Source organism: Cibotium barometz, chromosome 40, assembly GCF_041138505.1.
Source record: "Cibotium barometz isolate CiBa-2024 chromosome 40, ASM4113850v1, whole genome shotgun sequence".
Taxonomy (NCBI): domain Eukaryota; kingdom Viridiplantae; phylum Streptophyta; class Polypodiopsida; order Cyatheales; family Cibotiaceae; genus Cibotium; species Cibotium barometz.
Window position 1 is genome coordinate 37,611,128 of NC_141085.1, and position 6,757 is coordinate 37,617,884.

Consider the following 6,757-nt stretch of genomic DNA (forward strand, 5'->3'; position numbering starts at 1 on the left):
TGGGTTTGGCTAATAAGAGTTAAGAGCTAAGCTATGGAGGGATTTAAAGAAGCTTAAAGGGAGAAAGAGATGCTTTGATACTACGTTGAAAAACATATTACCTGAAGCTATGGCTATGGAAGCTTTTGCACTAGCAAAAAATTAGACTCTAAAAGGGGCCTTCTCTCTCTTCCATGAATCAAGGAAAAGTACAAAAAGAATTATAATTTTTTTCACTCTCTTTCTTCTTTTAGAATCACTTTTTGGCTATTTTATAATAGAATCACCCATTTTTTAATTCTAACATTGTCCTTTTCTAAGGCTGAGATTAGTTCTCCTCCAAATTTAAAAATCCCAAAAGGTATTTTTCTCTTTGAACTTAAAATGTATAGGTTGGTTCATGTGACATCTTAATAACTATCTAACACTTCCTTTTTAAATTCCAACAAATTTGGTAGAATTGAGCTCTTCCACTACTATAGGACAGTAAAATATCGACATTTTTTCCGACGTAAACCACTTTAAAAAATCGCCGCATATGCGAGTGACCTATATATGCCCAAAAGGAATGCAAAAAATATTTGTACAATTCCAAAACCAAAAAGATCTATACAATTCTAAAACTACGCTAGCTAAAAGGTGTCCAATCTGCGAGCTCCCGTCAACAAGGAGGCTGAGGTATCGCTCTCTACAAAAACAATTAGTATATACAAACTTACCAAAAACCTGAAACTGGCATATGGTACGACGTACTTACCGAAACCATAGTGTTCCAATCTATATTTTTGCCGTCATGCTTAATGCACTCAAGCAAGGAATAAGTGCCATGCTTGAATGCATATCACTCCTCCAATTTATCAGTAGCCTGGCATCCAACCACCCTCTCCTGCATACATGAAAACAAAACATAAATAAAAACAATCTACTATACACTAGTTGGCATACAAACGAGAGGCTACAAAAAGCATGGATACTTAGAAAGTACTCATAAAACGAGTCCCATCCACCACTCCCGAGGTGCGAGCTCCCCACGCTCTCTAGTCTCTTTTCCGTACTCCCTCCTGCTCTACTGCAAGTATCGTTGAGGATTTTCAGCGTACTTCCTCACCTCCTTATCCCATGTCTCTTGGTCAATGAACCAAGGCTTTTCTCCCCCCGTTTTCACCGCCCGCTTGGGTGACATCGGACCTCCTATGTTTCATACAATATCTCATGAGATCATAGATCCACTTGTTGGGTACTTCCTCCGCTACTTGCTCTTGAGTTGATTGCAAATCCTTGTTTTCTTCTCTGATGGAAGGTGGAGGAATTTGGTTAAATTGTCATGGGCAAATACTATTTTGCATAGTTCCCTCACATGATTACGCATCTCCTGACCAACATCATCAAGTACCACCTTCCCTTCCCGCACCGTGTAAAAATGCTGATCTGCATTAGGGAGAGGGCTACTACCAAAATGTCGACTAGATCGATGCAATGAGATGGGAGTGTCAGCCACACTCTGTATGGGTGGATGCCCTCGTGGAGGGGTAAACGCATTTGTGGCACTACCGTCGCCAAAACCACCACTACCCCTATGACGCGTACCACGATTGCAGTTGGAGGAATGGCCCGAGGGTGGGGGGGTTTGAGTAGGGGATGGTATGGGTGTAGGTGTAACAGTGGTGGTGGTTGATGATGGGCCTGCGCACCCAGCTCACCATGGCTAAAATAGGCTCTAGCCATGTCTGCTTGCTCGGGGGTGGCTTGTGCAATGAAAGCCCGAAATTGGTCAGGGCTCATGATGCTTGGAGTAGGTGGGACAGTTGGTTGGGGAGTAATGTCGGGGGTGATTTTTGGGCTATATGTATGGTCCTCCATCTGCATATGTGCATGGATATGGTGGATATGTAAGTTATAATTAGAACTAATCAACACACTAATCAGCACACTAATCAACTTTATTTTAAAAGCACAAAATCAAAATAATAATTAGAACACAAAAAAACCTACAAAAATAAGAAAACATGAAAGTAAGAAAGATGGAAACATAGGAGAGTGCAGAGACGCAACACACACACACAGACACACACACACACACACACACAGAGGAAAACCAAAAGCTCACTAGGGGGAAGGGGGTTGGAAAAACCTACAAAAAAAAGAGATTAGAACATTTAATTTGCCAAAAATTAGGAAGGAAGCAAGATGCTAGAGTAGGAGAGTGTAGGGATGTAGGAGAGAGAGAGAGAGAGCGAGGACATGCAAATAGGGGGGGGATAGAGATTTACTCACTACTGCGCATAAAAGAAGGGAAGCCAAAAATGAGTAAAATAGAGTCCACGTTTCAACTCTGTTATTTTTTCCAGTGTCGGAATACGCGTCGGAGATTTCATTGCTAAAAAGGTTGATAAAATCATTGGTATACACGGTGCTAAAAATGTCGGTACATGTGTCCAAATACGAGTCCAGACTATTATCGGACGATATTACCGATGTTAATACCGACTATTATTCGGACGTATGTTCTGACAATGAAAGATTATTATATTGTAAAAATGTATACAGACTTTGAAATTTCCTACCCCAACACATTTCCCATTAGAATTTAAACTTTGGCCGAGTAGACTATGGCCTCATATATAAAGGGCCATTCCTCCTCTCCCAAAAACACAAATTTACAGTCATGGATGGTGTGAACACTACAAACACGAGGGGACACCCGAACGTAGAGGAGAAATGCTTGTGCCCTTGCAATCAGTGCAAGTACCAAATCTCTCGACAAAGAATTTGCAATGACCATGTAAATAAAAATGGTATATTTCTAGTTGAGCATCTAAATGCATTACTTGGTGTTGCGAATGTGTGTCCTCAAAATGAGCAATAGATCGATTACTTGGACCTTCAACCCGAGCGAAGTACTAGATGGATAACGACACAAGCAAGTACTAATCAGCCTCATGGTGAAGAAGAAACTATGGTGGACTCTCTGACCTATTTGGAGCAAGACATGGATGACATGATAAACGCCCTACATGACACAGGGGATATCGAGTGAGAAACAACATAGGAGATGGGTGGTGTCCATCGACATACGGAGCAGGCCTCAAGAGAAGAGCAAGAATTGCGTAGGCTAGCCCGTACGCCTGTATATCACAGTGCACTTATATCTATTTTGCGTACATGCCTCACAATGCTAAACTTGCAAAAACAATCAATATTTGGATGGTCCGATACTAGCATATCAAAACTTTTTACGTAAGTACTTATAACCCTTTCCATTTTTAATCTCTTTCTTTTACCTTTTTTAAATCATCATTTGTGAATATGACTCATCATTAAGAGATCAAATATTTCCAGAAGGCAATGAGATGCCTGCAGACCGTACGTGTGCAAAATCCATATTATAATCCATTGGTATGGACTACAATTCCTACCACGCTTGTCCACGCTTGTCCAAATGATTGTGTTCTTTATCGGCATGCATGTAGGCATTGCACAATGTCCAGAGTGTGGAGAATCCATATATAGAAAAGATGTCCAAGGAGAAAGGGTTCCTATAAAAGTACTTAGGCATTTCCCTATCATTCCACAAATTCAAACCATGTTCAAGTGTAAATCCATGGAATCTATGATTTCTTGGCATCAAACCACTAGATCCACGGACGATGTTATGCGCGTGCCAACATGGATGTGTACTTAGCCCCGTTTATAGAGAAGCTACAAAGTTTGTGGTGGGAAGGAATTGATGTTCATGACATGTCAAAGAGGTTTGGACAAAGGGATTTCTCATTATGAGAGGAATACTAATGTGGATAATGCATGATTGGCCAGGCTACGAAGAATGGAGTGGTAAGCTATTTTGTTATTACGTAATAGCTATTGATATATATATGGATGGTTGTGTAATATTATTTGTTTTAATACAGGACTATCGATCTTTAGATACAATGCATGCACTTTGTGTGGACCTAGACTAGATTCTCGTCATTCAAGAGGCTTGATAAAGATGGTGTATGAGGGTCACAAGAAGTATCTACCAAAGTACCATGAGCTACGTGAGGGCTATTTGGGTCGACCTCCTTCTACACTAAAGGCAAGCGATTGGAAGAGAGAATGGGAGGACAACAAAGGGTCTCCACCCCCTGGACGGCTGTCCATATTCTACTGACTACCATATTGGGAAGGTCTTCTAATTAACCATTTGCTTGATCCTATGCATATTTTTAAAAATATAGCCGTAGTGCTTTGGAAGACTATTAATGGGGTCACAGAGAGAGCAAGGGCCAAAGGGAGGATTTACAAATAAGTGTCGTATGTGACACTTATGGCCCCGAACCAGAAGTGATGGTAAGTTGCTATTACCTAATGCTCCTTGGGTATTGACAAAAGAAGATAAAGATCAAGTTAAGAAGTGCATTTTAGAGTTTCGTACTTCAATTGGATGTATGCATTTCCTAAAGGGGGCGTTTACAAAGGATAATAAGCTCTCCGACTTAAAATTACATGATTGGCACAAGTTCTTGCAATTTGTCTTACCTCTGTGGCCATAAAAGGTTGCCTCACCGGCGACAACATAAGGGATACAATATACAAGATTGGCACCGTGGTCTGTTGGATTTCATTGAAGGAGATAAGAAAAGACACTTTAGAAGTAGCTTGCTTAAATGCCATAGAAGCAATTACATTAGTGGAGAAGTTTCTCCCGACCAACATTTAAACCATACAAATGCATCTCCTAGTTCATGTTGTGGATGAGGTGGCTATGGCAGGGGTCATCCGTTCACGTTAGATGTTATTTTTGGAGAGGTTCATGAAGATGCTAAAAGGGTTTGTCATCAAAGATCTTGCCTAGAAGGAAGTATGGCAATGGGATGGCTTGTGCAAGAATCCCTTGTGTACATCACAGAGTTTCTTAGTACCGTAGACCCTGAAATGCCTAAACTGTGGTCAATGGAAGAGGATGATAGGGTAGTTGGAGAACAGCCACAAGGACAAGGGATTGAGAGAAGCATGGATGTGGCCTTACGAGATAAGATCAATATATTTTTCATGTTGGATGTTCTTTTTTTGGAGAGGTTCATGAAGACTAAAATGGTTTGTTCGTCAAAGAGCTCGCCCAGAGGGAAGTATGGCAATGGGATGGCTTGTGCAAGAATCCCTCGTGTACATCACAGAGTTTCTTAGTACTGTAGACCCTGAAATGCCTAAATTGTGGTCAACGGAAGAAGATGATAGGGTAGTTGGAGAACAGCCACAAGGACAAGGGATTAAGAGAAGCATGGATGTAGCCTTACAAGATAAGATCAATAAATTTTGCATCTTAAACTCAAAGAGTATGCAAAAGTGGATCGAGCGGTATGGAGAGGCCAAGAACAAAAGGAATCGAGGTCATCAAGCTTTTCGAAGTTTTCGAAGGAGTAGGACTACGGGGCTCACCAACCATACCCTTCATCTCTTGCTATACTTCTAGACTTTCCATCAAGTAGATGGCTCCAACAAACCTTACAAGAAGAAAAACTTCGTAATGAAGTTATTACGGATGAGGAAGAGGAGCTTGCATACGGTTTTAACTACTGTGTAGGTGATTTCATTAATTCTAGGCCTCGATATGTTTACATGTTTTCCAAATATTGTTTACAAGTTCTCCATAATCTAACGATGTGTTATTTTCTTTTAGTATCAAAAATTTGCAGCACTGTGGTCACATGGATGCCATTTTCAAGTGGAGCGGATCGATAAGAAGAGAACAACATTCTATTGTGGTGTTAAAGCAAATTTCATCAGGAAAGCAGGACTAGTGCAAGTGATTCAAATACGGATGTGAACATGCTCGATTACTTTGGAACCATCCAAGATATCATCAAGGGGCTTTAGAAAGTTTCATATGTTTATCTTTGATGTTAAGTGGTTCAAGGTAGTCACAAGAGGAGCACATGCATCCGTACGAAGAGACAAATCCGGATTAGTTCAAGTGGACTCCACAAAGATATAGACAGACCAAAAAGACACATTTGTTCTACCAGAGCATTGTGAGCAAATAATCTTTAAGGAGGACCCAAGAGATCTAAGATGGTGGTTTGTAACCCAAGTGGCACCATGTAATAAACAAATATATGAAAACATGGAAATATACGGAGATAAAGCAGAGATTGGTATGGGCTAGCAAGATCAAGTTCCACTACATGTCGAAGTACAGCAAGAGCAAGGGCTAGACGAAGGTATAGAAATCGAACAATCAGACACAGGAAATGTTTCAGACACTGTAGACGGTGCTCTTGATGAAGAGCCATCAACAAATGAGGAACTAGAGCTAGAGCTAGAAGATGTAAAGGCCAACATAGATGCATTGTCTATTCCCACACGATTTGAAGATGGAGGGATTTTCCTTGAAATAGATATTTTTGGAGCTAATGATCTTTTTGAAGATGAGAGGGTTGATAATGATCAACTTTGATTTTGTAAATATGCAAATGTTCTCACATGTTATGATTTGATGGTAATGTATTTATTAGTTTCATTTAATTTTACAAGTATTTTAATATACTAAAAGTGAAAAAGAAACATATATATTGGTAATAATACAAACAACGTAAAAAATAAAAAATTAAGTTTCCAACTTTTATTGCAACGTATATAGCAACATTATTTCCAATGTTATAGTAGCGAAGTTATTTCCGACATTATTTGCGACGTCAATAAAGACCCTTTTATAGATAGACACTTATTCTGACACCACGACAGGCATCAAAAGACATTGTTGGAACATAGGCATTGTGTAGTAGTGTTCTTACATTTC

The 6,757-nt window shown here is 39.9% G+C and overlaps 1 pseudogene; it reads left to right on the forward strand.

Annotated features, from left to right (window-relative positions):
• Nucleotides 1–1,702: 1,702 nt before the first annotated feature.
• On the forward strand, nucleotides 1,703–6,415 carry LOC147615474 (uncharacterized; annotated as a pseudogene).
• The last annotated feature ends 342 nt before the right edge of the window (nucleotides 6,416–6,757 follow it).